This window comes from Neopsephotus bourkii, unplaced genomic scaffold (assembly GCF_033783945.1).
Source record: "Neopsephotus bourkii isolate Nb327-2 ecotype Australia unplaced genomic scaffold, CSIRO-AGI_Nbou_v1 NB_780, whole genome shotgun sequence".
NCBI lineage: Eukaryota > Metazoa > Chordata > Aves > Psittaciformes > Psittacidae > Neopsephotus > Neopsephotus bourkii.
Genome location: NW_026901276.1, coordinates 882,058 through 897,393, shown reverse-complemented (window position 1 = coordinate 897,393; position 15,336 = coordinate 882,058). Strand labels below are relative to the sequence as shown.

Below are 15,336 nucleotides of genomic sequence, written 5' to 3'. Positions count from 1 at the left end.
TCTTTGCCGTGGTCTTCACTGGCAAAGACCACACCACACAAGTCTTTGAAGGTAAACGCAGGGGCTGTGAGAATGAAGACCCTAGGCCCACTGTAGGAGAGGATCTGGTTCAAGCCCATCTTAAAAACCTGAACATCCACAAGTCCATGGGACCTGATGAAATCCATTTGTGGGTCCTGAAGGAGCTGGCGAATGAAGTTGCTAAGCCACTGCCCATCATATTTGAAAAGTCCTGGAAGTCAAGTGAAGATCCCAACCACTGGATAAAGGGAAATATAACCCCCATTTTCAAGAAGGAGAAAATGGATGACCTGGGGAATTACAGACCAGTCAGTCTCACCTCTGTGCCTGGAAAAATCTTGGAGCAGATTCTCCTGGAAGCATGCTAAGGCACATGAAAAACAACAAGGTGCTTGGTGACAGCCAGCATGGCTTCACTAAGGGGAAATCCTGCCTGACCAGTTTGGTGGCCTTCTATGATGGGGCTACAGAACTGACAGACAGGGGTAGAGCAGTTGATGTCATCTACCTGGATTTGTGTAAAGCATTCGACACTGTCCTGCACGACATCCTTGTCTCTAAATTGGAGAGACGTCAATTCAATAGGTGGACCGCTTGGTAGATAAAGAACTGGCTGGATGGCCGCACAGAAAGAGTTGTGGTCAATGGTTCAGTGTCCGGCTGGAGATCAGTAACGAGTGGCGTCCCTCGGGGATCGGTGTTGGGACTGGTCTTGTTTAACATCTTTGTCGCTGACATGGACAGTGGGATTGAGTGCACCCTCAGCAAGTCTGCCAATGACACCAAGCTGTGTGGTTCGGTTGATACGCTGGAGGGAAGGAATGCCATCTAGAGGGACCTTGACATGCTTGTGAGGTGGGCTGATGTCAACCTTATGAAGTTTAACCAAGACAAGTAAAAGGTCCTACACCTGGGTCAGAGCAATCCCAGGCACAGCTACGGGTTGGGCAAGGAAGAGATTCAGAGAAGCACTGCAGAGAAGGACTTGGAGGTGCTGGTCAATGAGAAAATGAACATGAGCCGGCTTCAGTGTGCGCTTGCAGCCCAGAAAGCCAACTGTATCCTGGGCTGCATCAAAAGGAGCCTAACCAGTGGGTTGAAGGAGATGATCCTGCCCCTCTACTCTGCTCTTGTGAGACCTCACCTGGAGTATTGTGTGCAGTTCTGGTGTCCTCAACATAAAAAGGACATGGAACTGTTGGAACAAGTCCAGATGAGGGCCATGAGAATGATCAGGGGACTGGAGCACTTTCCATATGAAGATTGGCTGAGAAAGTTGGGGCTGTTCAGCCTGAAGAAGAGAAAGCTGCGTGGAGACCTCATAGCAGCCTTCCAGTATCTGAAGGGGGCATATAGGGATGCTGGGGATGGACTCTTCATTAGGGACTGTAGTGACAGGACACGGGGTAACAGGTTAAAACTTAAACAGTTGAAATTTTGATTGGGTATAAGGAAGAAATTCTTTCCTGTTAGGGTGGTGAGGTACTGGAATAGGTTGCCCTAGTAAGTTGTGAATGCTCCATCCCTGGAGGTGTTCAAGGCCAGGTTGGACAAAGCCTTGGACGATATGGTTTAGAGTGAGGTGTCCCTGCCCATGGCAGGGGGGTTGGAACTAGATGATCTTTCCAACTCTAACTATTCTATGATTCTGTTCTTTGATTCTATAAACGAGCTCTGTTGTATGTCTTTTAATATTGAGGACAAATTCTGTTAGAACAATCTGGAAGAATCACGTTGACATTAGTAGTTACTATTTTGGGTCAGTAATATTTTACCAGAAGGGAAAATGCTTTGCTTCAAATCAATGTCAAATTTTGCAAGTGAATCCAAAACTATATTAAGACTGATGATTTTGTTTTTCTCAGTTATTTTATATATATATATTATATATATTATAGATATCTATACATATATATATATAAACACTACATATTTGTAAGTGTAACATGTGAAAATGAGGCAGTCATAAAGATTGAACTAAATACGGTAGCTTAAGAAAATAAACCAAGGATGATGATACATTGGTAAAGGACAAGGTACAGGAAGCCATCCTGGAAACAGAGACTGAAAAATGGCATTGTGATAACTTAAATTTACTTTAATATTTTATGAGATTAGCCATTTCAGGTCAGAAGAAAGTTATACCTAATTCAGTACCTTAATTTTGACACCAGTCTCTGGCAGACTGTGAAGAGGTGAGGGCCAACCATAGTGCTGTATTTTTCAGGTGTACTCATACTCTCCATTAGTCTATTTCTCTCTAATCATTCTTCATGCTGGTTTTTTTTTTTTCCTCCCATAAATTAGGAGAAATGTTTTGAGTCTATGTCAACTGAGGCAATCATTTATGTACATGCACAGAGTTGAGCTATGAGCAAAATGATAACATAGCTCCTTTTTTGAAATTCCCGTATGATGATTTCAGGCCTTTAATTACATTTTTGTTTAATGACAAACAATAAGCTCTCCTTCCTTAATTCACTTTCTTCTTAACATTTGTGATTTCACAGATTTCTGTTACATGTCTGAGATTTTAAGGTCAGTTCTTTTACAAGCGTGTTTGCATATCTTTGAGAATCCTTTCTTCCCTTCTTATTTTTCTTTTCAAATATAATTTTCTTTTTAGGAATATGAAGGCCAGAACTATTTTACTCTCTCTTCCTTATCATTGTTAAATATTTTGGGTTTGTATTTCCCTCTTTAGGGTTTTTTTTACTCTTTAATTTTTAGCTATGATTTTCATAGAACTCTTCATTATAGTTGCAAGATATTTGTCTAAGTAGTAAGATTAACAGCTAGTAGTTACTACCAGTAGTAACTCCTCCTCAGTGTTAACAGGGAAAAAAAATCATGATTGTTTTCTCCAGTGTGCATCATTTTATTATTTTCAGTATTGGTTATCTATTGTACTATCAAGTACTGTCTGAACCTTTTACACTTTTTTCAACATTTTGAGTACTGATTTAATAAAAAAAAAAAAATCTTGCTTATTTAAGCTTTGAATATGTGGCTCAGAATTTAAATTAAAAAAAAAATGAGGCATTTTCATTCAGTATTTTAACTCTGCCATTGTCAAATCTTTCACATCCATTTCCTAGAAAGTAATCATCCACAAAATATTAATCCTCCCCAACACTGGCTACCCTTGTAAGTATAAAATTGTAGAGTAAGATAACTGAAGGATCATATGTAATTCTCCATATTTTAAAGGAAAGAAAGCAAAATAGAACAGACTACTAGTCCATCTAGTGTATTATTCCCTGTGCTACTTTAATGCAAACATATTTCAGAGAGTACTGCAACAGGCATACTCCCAGCAGCTCATTTGGAGATTTGTATTTCTTTTTATAGTTGTCACACTTCACAGCTTGAAGTAAGAAGCTTCAATCATTCATCCTTCAAGCCATTATCAATGCTCTTCGGGGCACAAGGTGACAAGAGCAAAGAGATGTTTTAAGGAGACAGATGACTTCAGTGTTTTCCACCGTGGGTACGTTGCATCTTATGATGTATATGGCCTTGTCCAGAGTTAAAGACAGAGTGCTGAAATAATTGCAGGTCTGCTCCAGCATAACATTTCCTGGAAGACAGCAGATGAGCCAGTATGTGTATAACTTTTTCCATCTGTAGTACATAACTGCAGATGAAAACACGTAGTAATGCATATCAAAAAGTCAATTAACTGCACTTGTAAGTCATTTTATACCTTATACTGGTTATAAGCTTTGCAAGTACTCATTAATAATTTTTTTTTTGCTGGAAGTCAAGGTTGTAATTTCTTCTATTTTTACACAACTTTGTTATGAGAAAACACAATTATCATTGTAAATACTTTCTTTGTCTTTGTGGAATGGAGAAGACAACTGCAGAAAGGAATTGCAGATTGCTTTCATCATTTCTTTAATTTAAAAGTGCTGGTCTAGTAACTGAAAATAAGTGTTCTTTGACTACAAAATATTTAAAAAAAATTAAAATTGAGACAGTTCATTTATTTTTTTTTTTTTTTGCTCCATCTTGAGTAAATCTCTGTTCTGTGTTCAGTAGGTCATTTGCACCTGATTGGCAACTAAAAATGGGGACAGTTCTGTCTAACTAGATGAGGTTGCGTGAAAGAGACACAAAGCCACTAATCATACTAGTGATCATCTGATTAAAGATATTAGACTAATGACTGTTCTAATCCATCATGGTTTTCTCAGTCAAAATCCTCAACTGTTCTTATTTAAACTGCTTCAGAAGAGGTAAATTTAACCTAATATACAAATATGTATTGACAGCTTACATGTATTTGGGAATGTACTATGAATCAGATTCAAAGTATTTGAAATGATGTTGACTCCTCTGATGACTTTTTAAATTGTTTTATAGTGTTCGTAGTCTTATAGAGTTAAGTCCAAAAAAGACCATTAGGTCATTTCATCTATTTGTAAGCCATATATCAAGATACTCCTTTAAGGAACCCTTAAAATTTTATCTGACCACAAGATGACTTGTGAATTGGTTAGCATGCATTTTGTTAAAGTCCAGTTCAGAATTCAAGCCATCAGGAGAGAATTTGCTATTTTCCATGGAACAGATATTATAAACCTCTTACAGTCAAGGTTGACTATCTTTGGTTTTGATTCCACAATATGATAATTAGTATTAAGAGTGCATTATTTTATAACATACTGTAACTAGTCTTATCTCTGTGTTCTCTAGATTTAAATATTACTGTGAGTCCACTGAAGACACATATAACTGGAATTACTTTTTCTCTATAAAGTGTAGAGAAGAAAAGCATATCCAACATGAACAAATGTTAACAATTTGGCACTGAAAGGTAGCCTAACAATCAAGACCAATTCAAAGTCTTGATAACCAGCTCTGTGTGCACAAAGTACCAAATATTGTATAAATTCCCTTGTTGGTGAAGAAAGACATTGAAATTCTGCTCTCACCTATATGTATACAAGGAGAGAACATGTCTGTGTATGAGATTTCTGTAGAAAGGGGTCTCTACTGTGATGTCCTTCTGTACATAGAGCAGAATAAGCAGCACAGCTTAAAGTAACAAATACTAGATGAAGGAAAAAAAACATACTGGGGGAAATAAAAGAAAAATGAAAGGAAAATTTTGTCCTGCTGCTTCAGTCCTAATTTTTTTAGAAATGCTCACCAGAATGCTGTCGGCTTTTAGCAGATTTTGCATTAAAGCCCACAGTCAGAACTGCAGGGATGTTTTTCATGACAATATGATGTTAAGGGCACAGATAGAAAATTCATTGTAAAATTCATTGTTTTCCAAAATTTCTGACTTTCTAGCAGATACAATTCCCACATTCATCCCCAGTAAGACATTTTCAGCTTAGCGGGTCAAATCCTCATTTGGCTTAAAAGTGGTACTCCTGTGACACAGATTTATTTATCAGCATCCTCTACAGTTCTAAAGAATTACGCCCATAGACCTATGTAGAGAAATACTGAAATACTTTCTCTCTTCTAATTGCTATTGGTTAAAGGATTGGCTGACTTAAAAAATTTAGTGACCTTTTATGACCTGGAGTAATTACTCTCAATATCTTCCAGAAATTGATTTGTTGGTTTGTTAGTTTTGCATTTGCACAGTAGGTCTGGGCACTATACATGTCATGGTTTATGCCCAGCTGGTAATTCAGTACTATGCAGCCATTCGCTCACTCCCCCAGCTTCCTCCTCCTGTTCCTGGAGGGATGGGGAGGAATATTGAAAGAATGCAACTCCCACGGGTTGAGATAAGAACAGTCCAGTAACTAAGGAATAACACAAACCACTACTGCTACCACCAATAATAATAATGATAAGGGAAATAACAAGGGAAGAGAATACAACCACTCACCACCCACTAACCAATACCCAGCCTGAGCCAAGCAGTGATCTAGCCCTTATGGGTAACTGCCCCCAGTTTATATAGTAGGCATGACGTGCTGCAGTGTGGAATACCTCTTTGGTTAGTTTTGGTCAGGTGTCCTGTCTCTGCTTCCTCCCGGCGTTCCCTCCTCCCTGGCAGAGCATAAGGCTCAGAAAGTCCTTGGTCAGACTAAACATTACTAAGCAGCAACTAAAAACATCTGTGTTATCAGCGCTGTTCCCAGGCTGAAAGTCAAAACCACAGCACTGCAGCAGCTACTAAGAAGGAAAAAAATGACTGCTACTGCTGAACCCAGGACAGTATCCACCCCTTACTCCATACCATTCATTTCGTACTCAGATCCCACATTTTCAATATACTGTCACTCTTATCTCATGTATGCATATATATATATATATCCAGAGAGAGAGAGGGAGAGAGAGAGAGAGAGAGAGATCATTCCTTAGTGCATGGGCCAATCCCTATAAAGCTGCTGAGTCTGTTCAGTCCATGATGTTGGGCTCTATCTCTTCTAAGAGTCTTTCAGAGCAGGAGAGGCTGTGTGCAGTGTTGGATCGTTGCCTACTGATGCTCATCGTTCTTTTACCACAGAACTTGTCTGGTTTCATCAAAGCTCATTCTTTGGTGGGATGATGTTCAGAGGGAAGTCAGGACCAGTCACTGGTGACCTGAAGATATCTAGTTGGTGGGCTATAAAAGTGCTACATAGCAGGCAACAGCATACAGTTGAGTTCATTGCCTGTTTTCCCCTAAAATAAAATCCCCTTGAGGTATACATTGGACTTCCCCATCTTCCCGCATTACCCACCAAGTATATCCGGGTCCCTGAGCAAAAGCAATCCCATGAGTGGGTTTGCCTTTACCTGAAGCAGGAATAGCCCAGGCTGTCTTCCCCAGCAAATTTTTTATGTGCACCACAGGAACTTTGTCCCCTTCTACAGTATGTAAAAGTCCTGACAGGGCTGGACCAGCCCTGTTGACAGATCCTCTGGTGTTGACCAGCCAGGTGGCTTTTGGTAAATGTGTATCCCAGTGTTTGAAAGTCCCACCACCCCCTGCTCTCAGTGTAGTTTTTAACAGCCCATTGTACCGTTTGATTTTCCCACAGGCTAGTGCGTGGTAGGGGTTGTGATATACCCACTCAATGTCATGTTCTTTGGCCCAAGTGTCTATAAGGTTGCTCTGGAAATTAGTCCCTTTGTCTGTCTCAGTTCTCTCTGGGGTGCCGTGTTGCCACAAAATCTGTTTCTCAAAGCCCAGGATAGTGTTCCGGGCAGTGGTGTGGGGGGGCAGCGTATGTTTCCAGGCATCTGGTGGTTGCTTCCACCATGGTAATCACATGGTGCTTGGCGGGTTGGTGGGAGTGTGATATAGTCAATCTGCCAGGCCTCCCCATATTTGCACATCAGTCATCGTCCTCCATACCAAAGAAGCTTTAAACACTTGGCTTGCTTAATTGAAGCCCGTGTTTCACTGTGACGAATAACCTGGGCAATAGTGTCCCTTTTTAAGTCCACCACTCGATCACGAGCCCATCTGTATTTTGCGTCTCTGCCCTGATGGCCTGAAGTATCATGGGCCCACTGGGACAAAAATAATTCACCCTTATGTTGCCATTCAAAGTCCATCTGAGCCACTTCAATCTTAGCAGCTTTATCCACTTGTTGGTTGTTCTGGTGTTCCTCAGTGGCCAGACTTTTTGATACATGAACATCTACATGGCGTACCTTCACCACCAGGTTCTGCACCCGGGCAGCGATATCTTGCCACAGTGCAGCAGCCCAGATGGGTTTACCTTTGCATTGCCAGTTGCTCTGCTTCCATTGCTGCAACCACCCCCACAGGGCATTTGCTACCATCCATAAGTCAGTATACAGATAAAGTACTGACCACTTTTCTCGTTCAGCAATGTCCAAGGCCAGCTGGATGGCTTTCACCTCTGCAAACTGACTCGATTCTCCCTCTTCTTCAGCAGTTTCTGCAGCTTGTCACTGGGGACTGCATACAGCTGCCTTCCATTTCCAATGCTTTCCCACAATACATCAGGACCCATCAGTAAACAACGCAAATTGCTTTTCACTTTCTGACGGTTTATTATATGGTGGGGCCTCTTCAGCATACATCACCTCCTCCTCTGGTGACATTCCAAAATCTTTGCCCTCTGGCCAGTCCATGACTTCTAGAATTCCTGGACAACTGGGATTTCCTATTCGAGCTGGTTGTGTAATTAGTGAGGCCCACTTACTCCATGTAGCACTGGTTGCATGATGCGTAGAGGAGAACCTGCCTTTGAACATCCAGCCCAGCATGGGCAACCGTCGTGCCAGGAGGAGCTGTGTTTCAGTGCCAATCACTTCTGAAGCAGCATGAACCCCTTCATAGGCTGACAGTATCTCTCAGTTGGGGTATAGCTGGCCTCAGATCCTCTGTATCCCCTGCTCCAAAAGCTGAGGGGTCAGCCTGAAGTCTCCCCTGGAGCTTTCTGCCAGAGGCTTCAGTTAGGACCATTCTCCCTGGCTACGGAGTAGAGTACATTTTTTACATCTGACCCAGTCGGACTGGTCCAAGGGCTACTGCATGAACTATCTCTCATTTAATTTGCTCAAAGTCTTGTTGTTGCTCAGGGCCCCATTTAAAATAATCTTTCTTCTGGGTCACATGATAGAGAGGACTTAAAATCAAACTGTAATTCAGGATGTGCATTCTCCAGAACACCACAGCACCCAAGAAAGCTTGCATTTCTTTCGTATTAGTTGGTGGAGACACTGCCATTATATTGTTGGTCACATCTGTGGGGATCTGGCGACGTCCATTTTATTCCCCAAAACTGAATCTCCTTTGCAGGTCCCACACCTTACTCTTCATCTTTCTTGCCTCTTTTTTGCTTTTCCCCTTGCTTACAGAGGAAACTGACATTGGCATGAACTGGTCCTCTGGTGTAGCTTCTGTACATAGAGTTGGATTAGCTGTGCTGTCTGTTGCAGTTGAAGTTTAGGTAGCTACTGTACTTATCGCTGGGGCTGGTGTAGCTGCTGTACTGGGAGTCGGAGTACCGGCACTGTTTGTTGCGATCGAAGCCTGAGTTGCTACTGTACTTGTCGCTGGTGCTGGTGTAGCTGCTGTGCTTGGAGGTGGAGTGGCTGCACTGTCTGTTGCTTTGCCATCAGACCCAGGGACATTTTTGTCCTTTTGAAGGTGCTGGACAATGTTGAACAGAGCTCTGTAAGCATAGGCCAAGCCCCAGCACATTTCCATGATTTGTCCCTCTCTGGTATGGTCAGAATGACAACACACCTCATTTAAGTGTTTCACTAATTTTTCTGGATTTTGTACTTGTTCAGTGATGAATGTCCAAAGCACTGGAGGGACCCACTGGCCTACATACTTGCCCATACTATTCTACACACCCTGCCACTCATGGCTGTCCAGCCTCAGGGAAAATCTCTTGGTCCTCTTATATCGTCGTCTAACTCTAGACAAGACCCAAACCCAACTCTGCTTAACTCTTGAGATCAGACAAAATGGTTGTAGGTAAAACACACTCTGTATGCATGCCAACATGGTAATCCCCATCACAATCAGCAGGCAGGTCTCAAGGGTACCTAAAGGCCATTCAAAACCTTCAGAACTCTCAAATGATGCTGTAAATGGTCTGGTGGGGCGGCTGGGAGTGTAAGGGAATGTCTCCCACATGGGCTGACCACCCAAGGAGGAAAAAAAACATGTATAATTGTAAAACACTTCTATTATATACTTTCCAAGGTATAGGAGTGGTGACCACACTGGGAACGCAAGCCAGGTCAGTTTCACTATTAATGATTCTATTGTATTACAAGTCATTACCATAAAGTACAATGAAACAAGAAACTTAGCACAAGGGCCTGAGCCGATAAACACTAACACAGCAAATACCAGCTGTAAGTAAGGTACGACATGCTGGAACTGTGAGATCAAGAGCAACAACTTTGAGGGCCAATAAATCAGCATTGTGACAAGTGACAATTAATCCAAAACAATAAATGCTTATCACAAATGCAATTAGACACAATCCGGTCAGATCTGTCATTATCTCAACTTTTCGTGCCCCACTTTGGGAGCCAAAAAGAGCTGTCATGGTTTAAACCCAGCTGGTAATTCAGTACCACTCAACCATTCGCTCACTCCCCCAAATTCCTCCCCCTGTTCCTGGAGGGATGGGGAGGAAAATCGAAATAATGTAATTCCCATGGGTTGAGCTAAGAACAGTCCAGTAACTAAGGTATAACAGAAATCACTACTGCTACCACCAATAATAATAATGATAAGGGAAATAACAAGGGGAGAGAATACAACCACTCACCACCCACCGACCGATACCCAGCCTGAGCCAAGCAGTGATCTAGCCCTTATGGGTAACTGCTCCCAGTTTATATAGTGGGCATGATGTGCTGTGTTATGAAATATGTTTTTAGTTAGTTTTGGTCAGGTGTCCTGTGTCTGCTTCCTCCCGGCTTCCCCTCCTCCCTGACAGAGCATGAGGCTCAGAAAGTCCTTGGTCAGACTAAACATTACTAAGCAGCAACTAAAAAAATCGATGTTATCAGCGCTGCTCCCAGGCTGAAAATCAAAAACCACAGCACTGCAGCAGCTACTAAGAAGGAGAAAAATGACTGCTACTGCTGAACCCAGGACAATACAGAATGTGCTTTTCCTCCAGATTCTTCCCCCCTTGTCAGGGCATACCAAATTTCCAAGCTTTTATTCTATGTTTTTCTTTGTTTGTTTATTACTGGAACTCCTTATGCACTTGGAGACTCTGCAAAGCTTCACATAATTGTTTTCATCTATTTTGATGATTCTTAAATTTTCATATATATTTTTGCTTTTTTTTTTCAAGGATTTTTTTCAAAGAAAACGAGGTCTTTTTGATGATTCTTCATGTCCTTCATTCATTGTGCTTTCCAGCTTGCCCTCTTGGGTGAATATATATTGTGACTACACAAATTTGTGTGTGAATATACAAATACGTATGTGTATATGCACACATATGCAAGTGTATGCATATTTTTGGATATGTATGCATAATCATGTATATGCATATCATATTTCAAATATGCATTTGTGGATATTCACAATAGCATATTTAGGCATATAATGAGGCACACAGATCCCAGCTGACTGAGTGGTTAGCTTTATAAAAGTATACTGGAGCATGATTTTATTTCTGTGTTCTTTTCAAGGACTCCAGCATTTAATGGCACATACAGAAGTCAAATGTATAGTAGTATCTGTTCAACAGTATGACAAAGCAGTTTTTGTCTTTTGCAAATTGAAGTTCATTACATTAGTGCTGATGTTCTCTCAGCAGGTGGTCGATGTCAATTATTTTTTGCTTCTGTGTAATGAAAGCCGCTACATATTCATTTCAATTCTGTTACAGAGCTCTGAAGTTCTGACAAGCTGTGAGCAGTTCTTCAATCAGGTAAACTTATGAACAGCTTCATACTAGTTGGAATCATCATGTCCTGACTAACCTGGATTTCTCACAACTTGTCTCTATGTTTGCCTCATACACAGTGGTTAGGTTGTCCTTTTCCTTTCTAAATCTTTAGAACTTGTTGCAGAAGACAGGTGTTCAAACCTCACTCGTCCACTTGTTTCCAAATGCTGTTTCCAAATGTTGGACAAGCTGATATTTTTTTAACGAGTGAACTCACAAGCTAATTTACATTGATCTGAGACTTAGACCACCATGTCCACATGAGCAGCCTACCTTGTCCAAGTTAGCATGAAGTGTCTAGTCAGATCAAGCTGAGCTCTGTTCCCCTGAGAATAACAGCCCTGCTCGCAAGACTAGGGTGTGGGCTGCAGATATCATTCAGAAGGACATGAAACTAGCTGGTCATAAATGTTGAATAAAGTGCTTCTTAAGCAGATTTTATATGCAGACTGTATTCAGGTGAGAAAAACTCAGAATGTGATGTTACATGAAAAATATCTTTCAACTCTTCCACCTGCTGTGGTGCTCGAATTCCCAATTTTATTTCCAGGAGTCTGCCATAACTTTAATATATTTTACACATATATTTATTTATGTGCTTATATATATATATATATTATGCTACCTCTGACTCTATTGAAAACTAGTTTTAGTTGTTTAGGTATTCAAATTTTTTTCTGAAATTATAAATCTCCTTCCAAAGCCTTTGTTTATCTTAAAGCTCATTAAAGGATCAGTAACTTACTGTGTGCTCGTATTACACTAGTAACTAAATCTGTTAAGAAAGATCAGAGCCATGCCCATAGAAGTATCCCTTTGTGCCTACAGAGCGTTTCCTCTACTGTGTGCACATACATTGCCAGTGATAAGTGTAGATCTAGCATCAAGATATTGAAACACAATGCATACAGAAAAGAGCACTGAAAAGATTAATTTAATACCCCTCCAGATAATAAGTCATCAGAATGCATTTTTTGTGTTGGAAATCAGGAAGAGTGTAGTGGCTGTGGAGCTGCCACTGTTTACCAGAATTGGTTTTCTGGACTTACACAGTGCTGTGTGTATTAGGTAGCTAGAAATTTGTTATCAATAACATGAAAACACAATGACAAGTTTAATGAGAAGGAAGCATGTAAAACCAGATTGCAATCTAGAGTTAAAATTAGACCTCTCGAAAAGAAGTTTGAGTTGTATGACTTGTTCATTAAAGCACAGAATGACAGACTGACAGACAAGCTGAGGCTGAAAGGCACCTCTGCAGATCATCTAGTCCAAGCCTTTGTTTAGAGCAGGGTCAGCTACAGCAGGTTAGTCTGGGCTGTGTCCAGTTGGGTTTTGAATATCTCCAAGAATGGGGACTCCACACCTTCTCTGGGCAACCTGTTCCTCTGTGTGACCACCCTCATAGTGAAGAAGCTTTTTCATATGTTTAAGTGAAATTTCCTGTGTTTCAGTTTGTGCCCATTGCCTCTCATCCTTTCACCAAGTGTCACTGAGAGGAGTCTGCCTCTGTCCTCTTTGCTCCTCCTATCAGCAGTTTATGGTCCCTTTGAGCCTTCCCTTTTCCAGGCTGAGAAGGCCCGAGCTCTCTCAGACTTTTTTTTGCTCCATTTCCTGAACCCTTTTGCTGAACTCATTCAAGTATGAGTGAATATTTGTACCCTTGTACTGTACTGTTCACTCTTTTACTGGGAAGTTTAGCACTGGGCTCAGCACTCCAGATTTGTCTCACCAGTGCTGAGTAGGGAAGAAGTTGTGTGTGACCTGCTGTCAACACTCTGCCTAATGCAGCCCCAGATACTGTTAGCCTTTTTTGCCTCTGAGGCACACTACTGGCTCATGTCCATCTTGGTGTCCATCAGGACACCGAGGGCATACCCTGCATATCAGGCATACATTGGGCATATAGAATCATAGAATCATAGAATAGTTAGGGTTGGAACCTGAGGTTATTCCTCCCCATGGTCAGAACTTGCTGTTTCACTTAGTTGAGCTTTGTAAAACTCCTGGCCCATTTTGTCACCCTGGTGAGGTCCTCTTGAATAATAGCACACCAATATGGTGAATCAGCTACTCTTCCCACTTTTGTATAATCTGTAAACTCACTGAGGGTTTTCTCACCATAATGACATCATTATAGTGATAACATTGAACTAGTATATTTTCCTGAAGGAAGGTCTGTGTGGTGATGTGGAACTGACATTTGTTGCTTATGAAACAAACAAAAAAAATAATATTCTGACCATTATATTGCAAATAATATGCCTCTGTCTTGATTGTCAGATCTACATGAGGTTTTTGAGTTTTCTGCCATTTCCATTTTTGCCATTTTTTATAAAGCTCTTCTTCCCCATCAGTGAAAACAAAATACTGTCTGAAAATCATGAACTAGTAATTTTTGAACTAATTATGGTGTTATTGATCTTTATGAAAATTCAAAATAATACTCTTCATGGTCTTTGTGTTGGACTTAGAGTTTCTAGGATTCATGTGTTCTGTATCTCAGAGTTTTAACCAAAGCTATAAAATTTAGAAATGTTAGCTTTGAAAATATAAGCTCAGATTTTCATAATTTTGTTTTCTTTTTTTTTTTTTTTTAAATTATGATCATTTTCATCACTGGAACAAGTGAAAACAATTTTGTTCACTATTGGTTGCATGCAGGATTCTTTTTTATTTCTCTTGTTCTGGACTGCACTGATTGATTTTAGGATTTTGTTTTTTACTTAATAATTTGATCTTGATCCCCTTTTAACTCAGCATGAAGCAGTCAATGAGTTTTCAGTAGATGGTCATCTAAAAGTCACATTGTTGTCAAATTATAAAGAGATAGTTTGTGTTACTCTTCCTTTTCAGAGCTCAGTGGTCACCCTATTTTTAGTTTAAAAGCCTTTTATATTTACTTTGCTCAGTTCTGCAAAGTGCTGTAGTTGTTTTGGTGAATGGGTTCCTTGAGGACCCAGGAGGAGGGAGCATTTAGCATTTATTTGATCAATTGTTTCTTTCCACAATTTATAAATGTGCATTACTACTATTCTCCCATATCATTCCAAGTACAGTGAGCCAATTTGACCTTTTCTTTCTTGTGTTGGATGTTTATATATTGTGAGGCTTCTTTGCACTAAGAAACTTTTTCTAACGATCCTCTTTCTTATTTTATGCCAGTTGTGCTGTCATGTAGGAAGCAAATACACATACCCAGAGGCAAAAGTTCAATTATGTTTCGGTAGTGAAACTTCTTTATGCTACCTGCTAGAGCTCTTGTATTGGACTCAAATTTAGCTACTATATTCTCTAATTACTTCTCTTACTTTTGTTTATATTGTATACTTGGAAATCAAACATCAGCAAAGATTTCTGCACGTCAAAGGTGACAATGTGTTAAACAATAAGGTAATAATGAGAGAGTGACTACATAAATCTAAGAAAGTGTTATGTATATCTGTAAATACTGCTAATACAGCATCATTAAATGTTTTAGTATCAAGCTTCAAGTAAGCCCTGCGCCTTGCAATGCCCACGAGTGTTTTTTACAGAAACTGTTTCACCTGCATCTATTATCCACGTACACAGTGTATTGCTGATTTATTGTATTTATGACTTATGACCAGGTATGATCCGACTGCTTATAAGGAAACAAATCACATTGAGAAATTGCCACTGTAATGCTTCACATGTACTTGGTGATTATGTGTCTGCAAGCATACTTAAATCAGCATACAGAAAATCAGTATTTAGGCTTCTATTAGCGTCTAAAAGAAGAGACAGTAATAATCTTGCTTCTTCAGGAAGAGAGGGCATTTAGGATAATCAAGTCCAATTTTTTTGGACTCTTGGTTATTAACAGTTTAACAATTGGTAAAGGTCCATCTTAGTTTTGTCATCTACCTGCCCTACTAAAAGACTGGGCCAAAATCACGCTCCTGCCTTCCTGGCTATTTGGACC

General features: G+C 40.3%; 1 protein-coding gene across 3 annotated transcripts in view; it reads left to right on the top strand.

Annotated features, from left to right (window-relative positions):
• IL1RAPL1 (interleukin 1 receptor accessory protein like 1) overlaps positions 1-15,336 on the top strand; it is a 721,418-nt gene that overhangs the window by 288,146 nt on the left and 417,936 nt on the right. Inside the window, exon 3 of one of the 3 annotated variants that reach the window (XM_061355105.1) lies at positions 11,331-11,372. The exons of the other annotated variants lie outside the window; for them this stretch is intronic. The gene's annotated coding sequence lies outside the window, so the exon portion shown is untranslated. The remainder of the gene's footprint in view (positions 1-11,330; positions 11,373-15,336) is intronic. 3 annotated transcript variants of the gene reach the window in all.